Below are 15,439 nucleotides of genomic sequence, written 5' to 3'. Positions count from 1 at the left end.
GGAGCTCTAATTGTGAAAGAGTGATTCAGGGAGCATGAGATCATCATTTTCACTCATGGATTGTTCTGTTCACAGCAGAGTCCAGACCTTAACCCCACTGAGAATCTTTAGGATGTGCTGGAGAAGGCTTTGTGCAGGGGTTAGACTCTACCATCATCAATGCTGCAAGATCTTGGTGAAAAAATAATGCAACACTGGATTGAAATAAATCTTGTGACGTTGCAGAAGCTTATCGATACAATGCCACAGTGAATGTGTGCCGCAATCAAAGCTAATGGTGGTCCAACCAAATATTAGAGTGTGTGACCTTTTTTTTTTTTGTCCGGGCAGTGCATCATACAAGTGGTACTATAAGAACTATAAACATATTTTGTTAAGAGATAAAGACTAATTTTTAATTGTCTAACTAGTCTTCCCTCTTTTGTCTGATTGTTTGTGGCTCCCGGGCCTCCTCTCTAAAATGTTCAGGCTGATGAATAGAAAGTGCACTGTTCAGTCAGGTACTATTAAAATCTGAAAGTTAATTGAGGTCTTGGATTTATTTCTCACAGAAGACTCTGCAGCTGCATGAACAACCTGTAAGAAATTTGTCAGGTCATTATTTTGTCATATCAATCTTTCTACTATTTTCTGCATAGTAGATGTTCTTTTTTTCCAACACTTTATAACATCAATGTACAGTTTAATACATTTTGACTAATAATAATTACTAATAATACTAATAATTAAAACATTTAAGCTTTGGGCTTAAAATCACATTTTAAACTATTGCAAAATACTCAATACATGCATAGAATTGGCCAAATATATTTGGAAGTGTCAAGTGTCAACATGCAAATACTCTGCATATCTGCATATCAATTCCCCTACATATATGCAGTTTTTCCACGATGATGACATGATGATTACAACACTTAGGGATATACATACATATTTTTTCTCAGAATAAGCCCAGCAGGGTTAACTGGCACTGGTGCTTGGCACTGGCAACGTGCTGACTCCACACCCATGCCTCTTATAGGTACCCTTACAGCACATGTCTGCCAGGGAACAAGGGAGTCAGCCGGCTCTCACTGGGGTGCTGATTACCTCTCCACTAAGCTCTGTGCAAATGTCAGCACTTGGGAGTATATTAATGGGTTTTGAGTGGAATTATATGAAAATCAAAGAGCTGACTGCTTTAAATACTCCCTATGAGAATCTAATGTCTGAGACAGAATTAGTGACGTATTCATCTGAGATAAATTAAGAAATGCGGCGATACGCCTTCAGCGAATAAAAAAGCGCTCAGCAAACTTAGCAGATTATAAGGTTAAAGTTCTGCCAGAGTCACAGTCTAGAAACTTCAAAAAGTTTCACGTCTAACTTGTGCTATATGCTATATCCTAAATACACTCATCGTCCAAAAAATACCTGCAACAGGAAGGAAGCGTTGGATTTCACTGCTAAGAAAAAAGTACGCAGGAACAATATAAATTAGGTCCCACTTTACAATAAGTATCTCTAATAGCTATGTAGTTACATATTAGCAAGCCATGTAATAACAGTTTAACTACCAGTGAAGTACACATTGTTACAGATTAATTACAATTGTTCAGTTTATATAATTACATGTTTACATTAGTACATACATTTTTTTTATCAAATTAAATTTCTATTTTTTTTTTATTTCTCACGAATTTGAACGGCCAATTACCCAACTCACTCATTAGGACTCTCCCTATCACTAGGGATGGCCCAACACCAAAAGGGTAAAAACTAAGGAGGCACATACATACATGTGTAGTCAGCCACCGCCTCTTTTTTCAAACTGCTGCTGATGTGATAGCATGTAGCATTGCTGAGTAGCATCACAGCGCACTCGGAGGAAAGCGCAACGATTCGGTTCCGATACATCAGCTCACAGGCGCCTTGTACTGAGCGACAGCACCCTTTTTGAGTGATGAGGGGAGAGAGAGCTGCCAAAGTGCCTAGAAATAAAAACCAATGGTGTTCCATTGGTCATCTCCTATAAGAATGACCTGCTGCTATTCTGAATGACACTCTTTGACAGCCAAGCATGCTTCCCATCAAGTTTCATTCTTGTCGGATGCATGAATATTTTTTGACAAATATTTACGCAACCCAGAATCCAGTATTTATTCCTCCCACTCAGAATTTTTCCTCATGCTAACTGTAAATTGTTGCTGAACACTTTGTCGTAGGTTTGCTCAGGGCATTACAAAATGTGCAAATGTCTTACTTTCAGCTCACTCGGTCCCTCAGAGTGTAGACTCATAAAAGAGACATTGTGCGATGGAAGATAAAGAGACAAACTATTGTTTTATCTCTGAGTGTGGCGCTGGGGATGTGAGCTGCTGCTTCACAAATTACCGTAGCCCCTTATCCCTGAGCCAGGCCATCACACTTCAATGAAGTCATCCATCAAACTTCAAGGCTCTGCAAACGCTGAGTCTTCAGTTGCATCATGACACCTTTGTATAATTAATGGAGACGGGTTTAAGGAAATGGGTAAATATATAAATAAAGGGGTTATGAAAGAGACCCTGAGTCAGAACAGGGACTTGGTGCTTATATCAGTGAAAATAATGAGCTTACTCCAGGGAAAATCGCTAAGAGGACAGCTTGTTATCTCGCCTGCTTGTTGCTGTGTACAAATTCAGAAGTAGGCATGGAGTGGGACGTCAGGATGTGGTCTCGGCGTGCCTCTTGAAGTTGGAGGCTGTTTTGTAATGACGGCTTCCTCTGCCTCATTATGAAAATGACACAGCACAGCTGATATTACCTGCCACCATCGCTGGCCTCATTACCCTCGATGAGCTCAAATGACCAACACACATTCTGCCTGTTAGCGCTGCTCGCATTTCAATTCCAGACTGAGAAAGCTAAACATCTAAAACAGGAACACTGTGAAATCTAGTTTTGTGGAGATACTGTATGTGAACTGTCTAAATCTTTGTTTTGACCTTAATCAGCATGTTGTATATGTGAAAATAGAAGCAAACAGAAATTCAAAATGAACATTGAATGAATTCTCAGCCCTCGATTCAAAAAATCATCTGGCTTCTTGTTTGCACTTCCACTGTGTGTTTTGTGAGGAGGCTGCAGGTAAAATTTCCCTTTCATGACTCTTACCCAAATGTTTCCTCTGCCATGTACTCGAAGAAGAACTGAGAAAACAGGGACACAGCATCCCAATTGCTTATTACACACTATTACTACTAATCTATACAATTCTTAAAAGTGTTTGGTAGCTTAGTACACATGAACTAATCTGTTTTGTACTAACAGGAAAAGATTAGATTTAGGTTGAGGTGTAGGTTTAAGTTATAAAAATACACTGATTTCTTGGTAACGTACTTTGTATATATCATTTGATTTTGCTTGTCTGGGTTGCTTCAGCAGTTAATGCATGTATGAGGTTTAAACTCAATTTAGTATACATGAAAGTATGAATACTGAAATGTTTTTTTTTTGTTGCATATGTAGGAATATTATGTTTGTGCTGCACAATAAAACAGTGCTAAACAGATTTAGCTTTCATGCTCATGTCACCCCGCTGCTCATTGAGCTCCATTGGCTACCAGTTGATGCTCGCATCAAATTCAAAGCTCTTACAATCGCCTACAAGGTGATGACAGAACAGGCTCCTTCCTACCTGCACTCACTCCTGAAGACTTACTCTACCTCCCGGCCGCTGCGCTCCTCCAATGAAAGGCTCCTCGCTTTGCCAAACATTCTCACAAAGCAATCCAGACTGTTCTCATACAGAGTTCCCCAATGGTGGAACAAACTACCTTCCACTACCAGATCAGGAGAATCTCTCGCTATCTTTAAGAAACTCCTGAAGACAGAGCTCTTCAAAGAGCACTTACTCTCTTAACACCTCTAACACACTAACTACTTCTAACCTCATTTCCTTCTTCCCCACCTTCACTTCTCTATCCCCTTATTTCCCTTCGACCTCCTTTAAGCCCTATCTAAAAAAATGTTTTACCTTTAACTTCTATTACTTTTGTACTTGACTATTGTAAGTCGCTTTGGACAAAGGCGTCTGCCAAATGTAATGTAATGTAATGCAGGTTCTTGGTGTTTTTAATTAGCATGTGAGCATGTGTTTCTTGGCTTTCCATTACTCTAACTGTTAGATGGTCATAACCAGAATGATTAAATTGCCACATGGGAACATTATCAGGAAAGATATTTTCAATGCATCTCGTCAATACTACATGTATGCATGCTTAAACATTAGAACAAGCCAGATTTTTGTTTGGTTACATTAGAAAGAAAAACTGTGCATGTGCTAAAAATATTAACTATTAACTATATAAAATACGTTTATCAAAACATATGGGTCTTCGATCAGCCGTTGCAAATAGTAAGGGATTAGGCTGTTTGGACATTCAGTGGTAATTCATTCCACCTTAACAGAACTAGTACAGAGCTAGCTATGGATGCAAAGCACCCTCCAGTGTCACATCTTTTTCCACAGTTTCACAGTTTTCTAACACTTGTTCATATTACCAGCAACAACAATGAATTCAGAGCTAGAATAATGACAGCATCACAAAACGCCTGAGGATGTGAAAATATTTTTCATCTTTAAATGGTTCCATTTAGAAACCAGCCAGCCCGTCCAGAAGACTTTTTCACACCCTGTGAAACCAAAGAGCCGCCTCCACACTCAAACCTCCAAGAGCTCTTCAGTAATAAGCCAAAAAGTCATCTACCCCTCATAAAATCTCTGCAGCAGAGTTGTTTTCCTTAATAGAGGCTCAAAAGGCCCTAAAGCCATGCGTTAAGCAAATTAGCATATATATTACACCATGAGTCAAAATACTGCAGACACAAAGCTCTTTGGTGGTCAAATACATCATTATTTCATTTCACATCAGTGAACAGCAACCTCTGTGCCTCTTTCAGAAGCTATCCGTATGACACTTCGTGAGTCATGCTGTATTTTTGCACATGTTTAACCGCTGGCTCTGTACTTAGCAGATGGCTCTTCAGTTAGCGATAGGTGGCCAATCCAATACTTTTAGCACTTTCTGTGTTCACAGCTTCAGCCATTTGTCTGGGATGTGTTTTCTTTTTTGTTTTTGGCCTGCGTGTTTTAATGAAATGTGTCTGCAGGCTGTCTACGCAGATTGCCTGCTGACAGAATGCTCACTAAAGCAGGTGCTGCTCCACAGATGATTTATGACACATCAGTCCAACTGACAAACATGTGCTCTGGCTACTAAAGTGACAATTATCCTACCTCAGTATGAGTCATTTCTGCGTGTGTGTGTGTGTGCAGTATTGTGCCTATCAGATTGATTGGCTGGCACCGAGCACGACTGTTTCCATTAAATAGGGGGTATGTGAGTTCATTTCTTGATTAGTTTGTCTTTTTTGAAACATATCTAGCTGAAATATCAGCTATGCAGTGTTGAGCTTCCACTGTACAGTGATACATCACTGAGCTGGGCTATGTTGTTGTAGAATATTAAAAAAAAATCCATAATCCGAGCCAATACATTACAAATACTGTATTGTAAGGTATATTGTTATTGTGGTTATAGAGATATGGAAGGAATGTGTCAGGGTGCAGCAGGAAGACGATGCTGAGAGCGTATGCAAATGCAGGTAATCTTTATTAATAAAGTAAGAAGTCAAATAAACAAACAATAAACCAAAACAAGAAGGGAACAAGGAGTAGGCTTGAGACACAGAAACAAGCGATCAAAACAGACGTAGAAACGTATAAGCACTGACAAACTAACACTGAAAACATAGGGCTATATATCCACAGAAGAGGCCAGGAAACAGGAAACCCCTGGGAGCAGGTAATGAGGGGGCGGGGCTACAAATAAACACAGGTGGGAGCACTGAAGTCATGGGCAGAGACAAAGAGAACACAGAGAGGGCCATGTGCTTAGAAGAGGTAAATAAACAAATAGGAGGGCAGGAAAAACACAGAAAGGAGAGAAACAGAACAGAACAAGAACATAACAGGATGCTTACTATTCAAACAATAATGAAGATAATTCCTGATTACTTGATTTTTTTTTTTTATGAAATTACTGTATAACTAAATAACTTCAGACCCTGAAATGAGATTAACTGGGGGATCTTTCTAGGAGTACCAATATTAAAATATTGCAATACTCTGACCAAAGCTCTTCAAGTATTTCTCCGCCACATAGACAAACAGAGCCAAAACGAATCAGGGGGCCTCCAAGAGCACCAAAATATCATGATAAAAAAAAAATCCATATTAAAAAACAACATTGAATTATACAAAGAAAATGGTATTACACATGGTTAACTGGTTGATAACTAATGTGAGAGGTAAAGTGAGTGAAAGTTGGCAAAGCCACGTCTCAAAAAAGGAATTATCTATCTGGAACAGAACGACAAAAGAAGAAACTGGAAGAAGAGAAACAACAGCAAGACAAAGGTAGGTTTGCATGACAATAGGCTTTCTTTTAGGGGGGCAGCTGCCACCTATGCCACCCCAGTAGATCCGCCCATGTTTGAGACAAGGTTTAAGATGAGTTAATCTTAAGAGAGAACATAATGTGCTGCACCATTAATGGCACTGGTATACTGATCTTCAGCCTCCACAAGCTGTCTGTCACTCCAAGCACCTCCCATTATCCTGTACATTGATGTTTTAAACAACTATTGGTGTTTTTTCTTCTGATATAAAATGTAAATGGTTTAACAGTACATCTCTCACTGGTAGATAATTAGTAGTTACTGCAGCTGGGGATTTTAGTTGCCCAAATAAAGACTTAAACATAGCGCAGGACTTGCATTAAAGACATTGATCATACTATTCAAGAATGTCTTGCATTCTGTTGGGATTGTGGGAAATGTTCTTGTGGTTTAAACATTACTTATTCTAAATATTTCATTCCTGCTGATGATGAGTGGGGCCGTTCTGACTTCTTTTGTACGGTATATAATAGAGAAATGCCTTACTCAGCTGCTGTACAAAATAATATATCAAACTGCCCTTGAACACAATGACAGTGCTCTGTGCTTGTACTGAGACAGCACAGTCAGAGTTGGGGCTAATGCTGTGTATTCCAGCAATATGAATTATTAAGACTTCTAGTAATACATGTGGCTTACTCTTTTAAAACATAAAAAATATGTTTTTGTTTTAAATCTTCAGATGTATCTGTGGGCATAAAATGATTAATGATAGCAAAACGCTATTACAGATCAATGATTTTTGAATGATGATTGTTTGAGACACTGCTGTCTGATGAATTATTTTCCACTTATTGTATCCCAGCTAACAATTTTACATTTTACATTCATTGTTACTTGTTTTAATGTTTTAAAATTTAGTTCACTTTACTCATGCCTGAGGTTATTTTCAGGAGATTCTAGGCTACTCAAATAAAGTACGTCTGAAAGAGATCAACCCATTACACAAGGTAATTTTTTTAAATTAATGTTCTTTAGTACTGTAGTCAATACAATTAATGTTATAGTAAACACATTTTCGTTTATATTTTCTGTCCTGGGGCTTTTATTGTGAAATAAAAAATGGCGGATTAGCCTATCAGTTAACTGGCGATGCTAACTGTTAACTGACCATGCTAACTGTTTCCTGAGCTGAAATATATATGTGCAAAAATGCAAGCAGTTCAGCTTGGTTTGATGGCTTGTGATCATCCAACTTCTTCTTGATTATATTCCAGAGCTTTTCAATTTGGTAAAATCAAAGAAACCCATCATTTTTGAGTGGTCTTTTTTTTTTACTGAGCTGTATATTGACATTTATTAAGCTGAAAAAAGCACATTTCACAAAAAATCAACAGTACATGCATCCAACAGTGTAGCCTCACCTATTCACATTTATGTTTTACAGATTGTTTTCCCTAGTCTGGTTTTTAAATGAAGCATAACACAGGGTAGTCAATCAGAATTATGAGGTTATGTTAAATGACCTCAGGCTAAAAAATATAGAAATATAGAATTTTCCTTTAACCCTTTCAGACCTGAATTATTTCCAGTGATGGAAAAAATTTAAGAATGATGTTTTCTGTCTGTAATGCTATTCTACTATAAAATTTATACAGCAAACTGACTAAAATATTTACATATTTTTTTCATTGCACTGGAATCATGTGTATTTTACATTTCATATTGACTTTTTATTTCATAAAAATAAGTAAAGAAAAGTAAAGAAAACATGATTTAAAAAAAAATCTAAATTACATTCATTAAATAAGTAAAAAATAGCTGTTCCTTTCCCTTAGTGGCTTTAGTACTTTTTTCCAGTATTTTTCCAGTGGAAGTTGCCATGCTACTGTTTTATTGGTTTATAAACGTGTGCACTGGCTGGTTTATGGTCTATTCTAACGAAGAACAGCTTTCAAAAATGTTATATACAATAAAACATTTTAAAATATAGAAAATACATGATGTGCATTGTAAAGGATGCAGGGTCTGAAAGGGCTAATAAACCCATGTAAAGGTAATACTGCCATACAGGACACTCAGAAGGAACCAGTAAAGACAGCATGGGAATATACCGGTACAGTAGGTGCTGTGAAAAACTGCCACCATAACATCTGCCTGACAAATTGTTTGCCTGCCACTTCCCTCATCTAAATCTTCTGCTGTGCAGAGCTTCCAGATGAGCTAATAATAAAGCTTGTTCACAGCTCAGAGAAGAGACGTGTCCTCACACAGCTAATAAACAACAACAAAAAAGGAACAGTGAATAGTCTGGCAGATGGATCTGGAGCTTACTGTTGACAGCAGCATTTGAGAGGTACATGTCAGTAAAAAATGGAGGGGAGGGAGTATAAAAAAAGAACATCTTATATCCGACATCCAAGTGACATCTGTTCTCTCTTGTGCGACTGATCCACGTGTGCATGGGATCAGATGAGCCCATGTGGGGAAAAGACTAGAAGAAGAAGAAAAAGCTTATACTTTTTTTTTTATCTAGTCATAAATGAGATAAGAAAAGATAAGATAAGATAAGATAAGATAGCCTTATATTATCCCACTCGGGGACGTTTGCATTGTTACAGCAGCATAAACAATAGAAGATAAAAAGTATATATAAAAGAGTATATTAAAAACTATCATGTCCTGGCCCTGTTTCCTGTCTGTCCTCGTGCCTGTGTGTTCCCCACATGACCTGTGCCCCTGTGTTTCTGTCTCAGTACTTTTCCACCTGTGTTAATTTGTAGCTCCGCCCCCTAGCCCCAGGTGTTTCCACTTCCCGTGTGTGTAATATAGTCCTCCTGTGTCAGTGTTTGCATGTCGGTCTTTGCACTAACCCCTGTTGTTTGTCATTCCCGCGTTTGCTTTCTCGTTTGTTCACAGTCATCGCCCTAGTATCGTCCTTGTTTATTTCTGTGTTTATTCCTCCTTGTTTATTTCTTGTTTATTCCCTTGTTTATGTTCCTTACCCTGTTTAGTTTATTTCTTTTTTGTGATCAAGAAATTTTATTTTTCATACAATATTAAAACAACAACAAGGGGAGGGGGAGCAGCAGGCAGGCATAAAGAGTGAATGCAAAAAAGAAAAAAAAAGGAGCATACATTACAATTTCTATGGGTACAATCATCTTTACAGATAGAAATAAATAGGAGGAAGTGTTTAAATTCAACGCATACTTTGCAGAAAATCCAAAATGCTCAACACAAAAGTCTGCCATGTTTCAACAGTTATGGGCTTAGCATGATGAAGTCGAGCAGCATTACATTCAAGTTTTGCTATATTGAGTAGATTAACCACCCAAAATGATTCCATATGAAGTCCAGGTGTAATCCAGTTTTGTAGAATTGTCTTCTTAGCAGCAGTAAATCCAGAGAACAATAGTGTTTAGTTTATTTCTATCTTGTTTTAGTTCCTTGTTTTTGTATGTTAGCCTCCCCGTTCTTATTGTTATTATTATCTCTCATTTGTTTTGGTTTATTTCTTTGTTCCTTGTTTCTTTGTTGTTATTTATTTAATAAATATTTTCATACCTGCATTTACATCCTCCTCCACGTCTTCCTGCCTGGCAACCCGGACAAAAAGGTACATAGACAGGTCAACAAAAGTAGATACACATCTGTTATCTAAACAAAATAAATAAAAAAATCTACAAATTTACAAGCGATAAAAAACCCTACAATTAACAAGTTTGCATTGATGAGTGATTTGAGAAAAACAGATTGCACATATCCCAGATATTACTATTACTAATTACAAGTACTGATATCGCACATAAGAGCATGATACGGGTACTGATATTGCATAAAAGAACAGAAAGAGTACATTGAATGATTTACTTGAGCTATACCGAATTCATAATTATCAATTCATAAATATATATAATCAATTTTACAGTTATTATTAATTCATTATCTTATCCACTTCTTTCTCATCAGGACTGAAGAGGCTCCAGAACTCGGAATCACTGGATGCACACTGGACAGAGCACCAATCCACTGCAGGGAATAGTACCACACACACACACACACACACACACACAAGCACAATTCACACACTCATTTACTTATGCCTAGGGGCACATATCACATATTGTATGTATTTTTGGAAGTAAGGGTCAAACCCACAATTCCAGACCCCTGGAGCTGTGTAACACACTACCTGTTATATTACTGTGTCACACTTAGAGAGTTTTCACACCTGTAGTTTGTTTCTCTTGTCTGAATCAGTTGATGAGTTTATTTAGTTGGAGCGTTTTCTCCCTTTGTTTGGTTAGGTTTTACACAGACGTAAACCTAAACGCAGCAAAATGCACACCAATAAACCACTCGAGCATGCTGTGTCCTCTGATTGGTCAGAGCTGTCTAAACCGCACTAAAGTTACAAACGGACCAGCAAGAACCCCCTTTTTAAGGTCATGCCACAGCATCTCAGTAGGATTCACATCAGGACTTTGAATAGGCCACTCCAAAGTCTTCATTTTGATTGTCTTCAGCCATTCAGAGGTGGACTTGCTGGTGTGTTTTGGATCATTGTCCTGCTGCAGAACCCAAGTTTGTTTCAGCTTGAGGTCACGAAGAGATGGCTGGACATTTTCTTTCAGGATTTTTTGGTAGACAGCAGAATTCATAGTTCCATTTATTACAGCAAGTCTTCCAGACCCTGAAGCAGCAAAACAGCCCCAGACCATCAAACATCACCAAGATGTTTTACTGTAGGTATTGAGATCTTATTTTCTGAAAAGCTGTGTTCTTTCATGCCAGATGTAATGGGACCCAAACCTCCTAAAAAAAAGTTCAACTTTTGTTTTATCAGTCCACTGAGTAGTTTCCTTAAAGTCTTAGGGATCATCAAGATGTTTTCTGGCAAAACTGACACAAGCCTTAATGTTCTTTTTTTGCTTTCTTTGGGTAAAGTCATGAACACTGACCTTAACTGAGGCAAGTGAGGCCTGCAGTATTTTGCATGTTGTTGTGGGGTCTTTTGTGACCTCTTGGATGAGTCGTCGCTGCACTCACAGTGTAATTTTGATAGGCCGGCCACTCCCGGAAAAGTTCACCACTGTTCCACATTTTCTTCATTTGTGGATAGTGGCTCTCACTCTGGTTTCCTTGGAGTCCCAAAACTTTAGAAATTGCTTTATAAGCTTATCTAAACTGATAGATCGCAATTACTTTCTTTCTTATTTGTTCCTGAATTTCTAAGAATATTGGCATGATGACTAGTTTTTGATTATCTTTAAGTCTACTACACTTTGTCAGACAGGTCCTATTTAACTGATTTCTTGATTGGGAAGAGGTTTATCAATAATCAGGCCTGGGTGTGGCTAGAGAAATTGAACTCAGGTGTGATAAACCACAGTTATGTTTTATTCTACCTTAATAATAAAAAATGATAATAAAAAATTGTGTTTATTTGTGTTGTTTTTGATTAATGTTTAAATTTGTATAATGAGATAACTAAGGGGTATATATATATATATGCAAGACCAGGCAGTGAAGAGGTAGGTGTAAGATATCAGTACTCAGGTGAGAATGAGCGTAAAAGCTGTCCCTGATTTCATGTTTGACTGGGTATTGTAGTCCGGAACATTGACAGATACATGGGAATAGCCACATATGATTAAAAATCAATCTAAATACATATTTAGTTCATAATAACTGAAATATGAATGATTTTTAAATTGTCGTTGTTATAAAGTGTTACAGAAAAAAGACTAATAGATTTTCTGTTTTCAATTCTGTTCCATGAAGTGAAAATGTTGTTGTTGCTAAGTATAGCGGCATCAGTCAATATACAGTGATTGCGCTTGTTGATTTCAAAATAGGCCCTCAGGTGCAAACCGTTTATAGCCTCAAAAATGATTCTGGTGAATAGGAACTGATATTATACAGAGTTATGAAAGTGTTTTTAGTGAGCGGTGAAAAAAATCCCATTAAATGTCATGACATTTAACTGTGTCACAAACGTCATGTGGCAACTGTGAAATTGAAACTCAACACCCCATCACAAACTGTTTGGAAGAATTCCTGAGATGTTTCTCTCATTGAATTCAGTCTGGCTTGCAAACAGAATCAATCATTTGTCTCTTAGCCTTTTATTTTAAAAGAATGTAAGGCTATTGGACGTATACATCTCCCGCTACATTTCAGTCAATACGAATGCCTGCACGTACTTGGTGGTACTTACCCTGCATACAAACAGCCACGGAGATGAAGTGGAGGAACTGTGGAGGAATCAATGTTGCAAAAAAAAAAAAAAAGCCTGTATCAGAGGTTTAAATGTGTTTATGTACTCGCTCCTTTAGCCCTAAGTCAACACTGTTCTGTTTTGAGCTGATGCGAGTAGAGGGTGAGACTGTGGGGGGCTGACCTTGGCATGATTAAAGATCTGAGGCTCCTGCATGCTGCCTCAGTGGATTTCCTGCTCCGCAGTGCCGTACTTTCCCACATACAGTATTTTCAACACTTCTATAACTCACTCGTGGTGACTCAGTGACTGCGGGGCTGTAAGACATGCTATGGATACAAAATAACAAAGAAGAACAACAGTATGTATTTTTACACACTGTTTGAAAAGTTTTTTGACAGGGTAATAGTTCTACTAGAAGACTCTGGAAGGAGCGTATAGGAAGAATATACAGCTCTGGAAAAAATTAAGAGACCCCTGTAGCTTCTGAATCAGTTTCTCTGATTTTGCTATTTAAAGGTACATGTTTGAGTAAAATGAACATTGTCGTTTTAATCTATAAACTATGCACAACATTTTTCTTAGTTTCCTAATAAAAAAATTGTAATTTATATCATTTACATGTAGACAATGAGAAATGGCAGACAAACAACAAAAAAGATGCAGAGCTTTTAATAATGCAGACCTCAAATAATGCAAAGAAAACAAGTTCATATTCATAAAAAAGTTTTAAGAGTTCAGAATTCAATATTTGGTGGAATAACCCTGGTTTTTAATTGCAGTTTTCATGCATCTTGGCATGTTCTCCTCCACCAGTCTTACACACTGCTTTTTTTGATAACTTTATGCCACTCCTGGTGTAAAAATTCAAGCAGTTCAGCTTGGTTTGATGGCTTGTGATCATCCATCTTCCTCTTGATTATATTTCAGAGGTTTTCAATTTGGTAACTTATAATTTTTAAGTGGTCTCTTATTTTTCCAGAGCTGTATATGAAGGTTTTCAATCAAGGAAAACATCATCATTAAGTGGTCTGTTCACTAGTGAAATTCCTAACACTTACCTGGTGTTACAGGGACTGAAGCCACCGACCTGTTTTTTTAAGTCATTAATCGCTTGACTTCATTCTCTGAGACATGAGATTTATCATCAGTGCTTGTGTCAGTTAGACTAGCTTAGCAAGTGAGCTAACATCTACAGAACCAACACAACAACAAGACTGTGAATTCAGCTTTCTATCCATCTAACAGCAGTACCTCGAATTAAATAATTCTTGTCTAATGTTTTAAGAGGGATTTCAGTCAGACAGATTTTCTATTTTGTCTTTTTTTTGTGATTTTCTGAATATTATTGTCATGCTAGCTAGCTAAGTAGCTCATATCTTCTGATTGGAACATTGGTCATTGGTTTTCTTTAGTCTGACAGTTTGAACATTTATTGTATGATTAGTGTCCACAGTATTCTCTAACCCTGTAAACAAATGTTTTTTTTTTTTTTGTTTTTTTTAATCAATTAAAAGGTTTGGTAGCCACATCTGTGATACAGCAAATCCCGATCAATACCAAATGTTTTGAGATGGTAAGTGGATACCAACGAACCCTACACAGAATTGCCAAATACCATTAGAATTACTGAGTAACTTAAGCCTTATCCGGATGGGTTTAGTTTCACAGGGGGATGTGTGTGAAAAATATTTCACACTTTTACTCAGTGATAAAACTCTTGCAATAAAAAAAACAGGAAGACCAGTGAGTTTTTTTAGGCTTTCTCGGTCACGTGACATCGCGATCAGCAGCTCCTCCATTTCCACTCCCTGTTGTGTTTCCATGGATCTCAGTGGAAATACACACCCAAAGTGTAATTACGGTGCACAGCAGTGGACAAATAGCTATTTGATTAAACGCGAGGTGATGAATGTCAGAGATGTGAGTTCGGACAGGATTAAAATGACCTCACGACCACCTCACGAGTTCAGCGAAAAAAACAGTAGGTAATTTAGCCTGTAATTTTTTTTATAGAGGATGTCTGAGAAAAACACATGGTCGTTCCGGACAGGAATAAAATCACAGAGGACCCCCCATAAAAGAGACCCCCTGAGAAACTACTCCCGTTCGGATAGGGCTTATGTCAGTGATATTGACACAGATGAAAAATAGACAATATTCTTTTACATTCATAACATTTGCATGACGTTCTTATTCAGTGTTACTTATATTTGAATCAAGTCACACAGGTAAATACATATACACAGCAAAATTGACAGTGTCAAATTAACCCTGTAACTCTGAGTTTAATTTAACACTGTCCTACATAACATATGGTCCCACTCACTATAGTGTTAAAATAATTCTACCACAAGAGTTAAAATTTTAGAGCTAATTCAACATCGTATGGAATCATATATTAACCCTATTTAAGTGTAATCAAGGTTAATATTTTAGAGTTAATTCAACACTGTAGGGTTGTTAAACAGGGTAAAACAACATTTGTTGATTAAACTTTTTTAAGTTGTATTTTTTGACTTTCACCCAAAAAACTATTCTATAAAACATTATAAAATGTGAGCTATACTACAGAATAAATGACCTTTTTATACTATCTAAGCTTTATTTAGAAGGAGAGATACCATCAAAAACTGCCAAAAAAGCAGTGGTTCTCCCATATTACAATAACTCTTGGATGGAGACCCTTATCCACCATCCAACCCAACACCAAGAGGGTGAATAAAACACTCCATCAGGGGAACCACCACAACTAAGCTAAACCACACACACACACACACACACACACACACA

The sequence above is a fragment of the Astyanax mexicanus genome, chromosome 18 (assembly GCF_023375975.1).
Source record: "Astyanax mexicanus isolate ESR-SI-001 chromosome 18, AstMex3_surface, whole genome shotgun sequence".
Classification (NCBI taxonomy): domain Eukaryota; kingdom Metazoa; phylum Chordata; class Actinopteri; order Characiformes; family Acestrorhamphidae; genus Astyanax; species Astyanax mexicanus.
The sequence above is the reverse complement of the archived record's forward strand: the minus strand, read 5'-3'. Positions refer to the sequence as shown.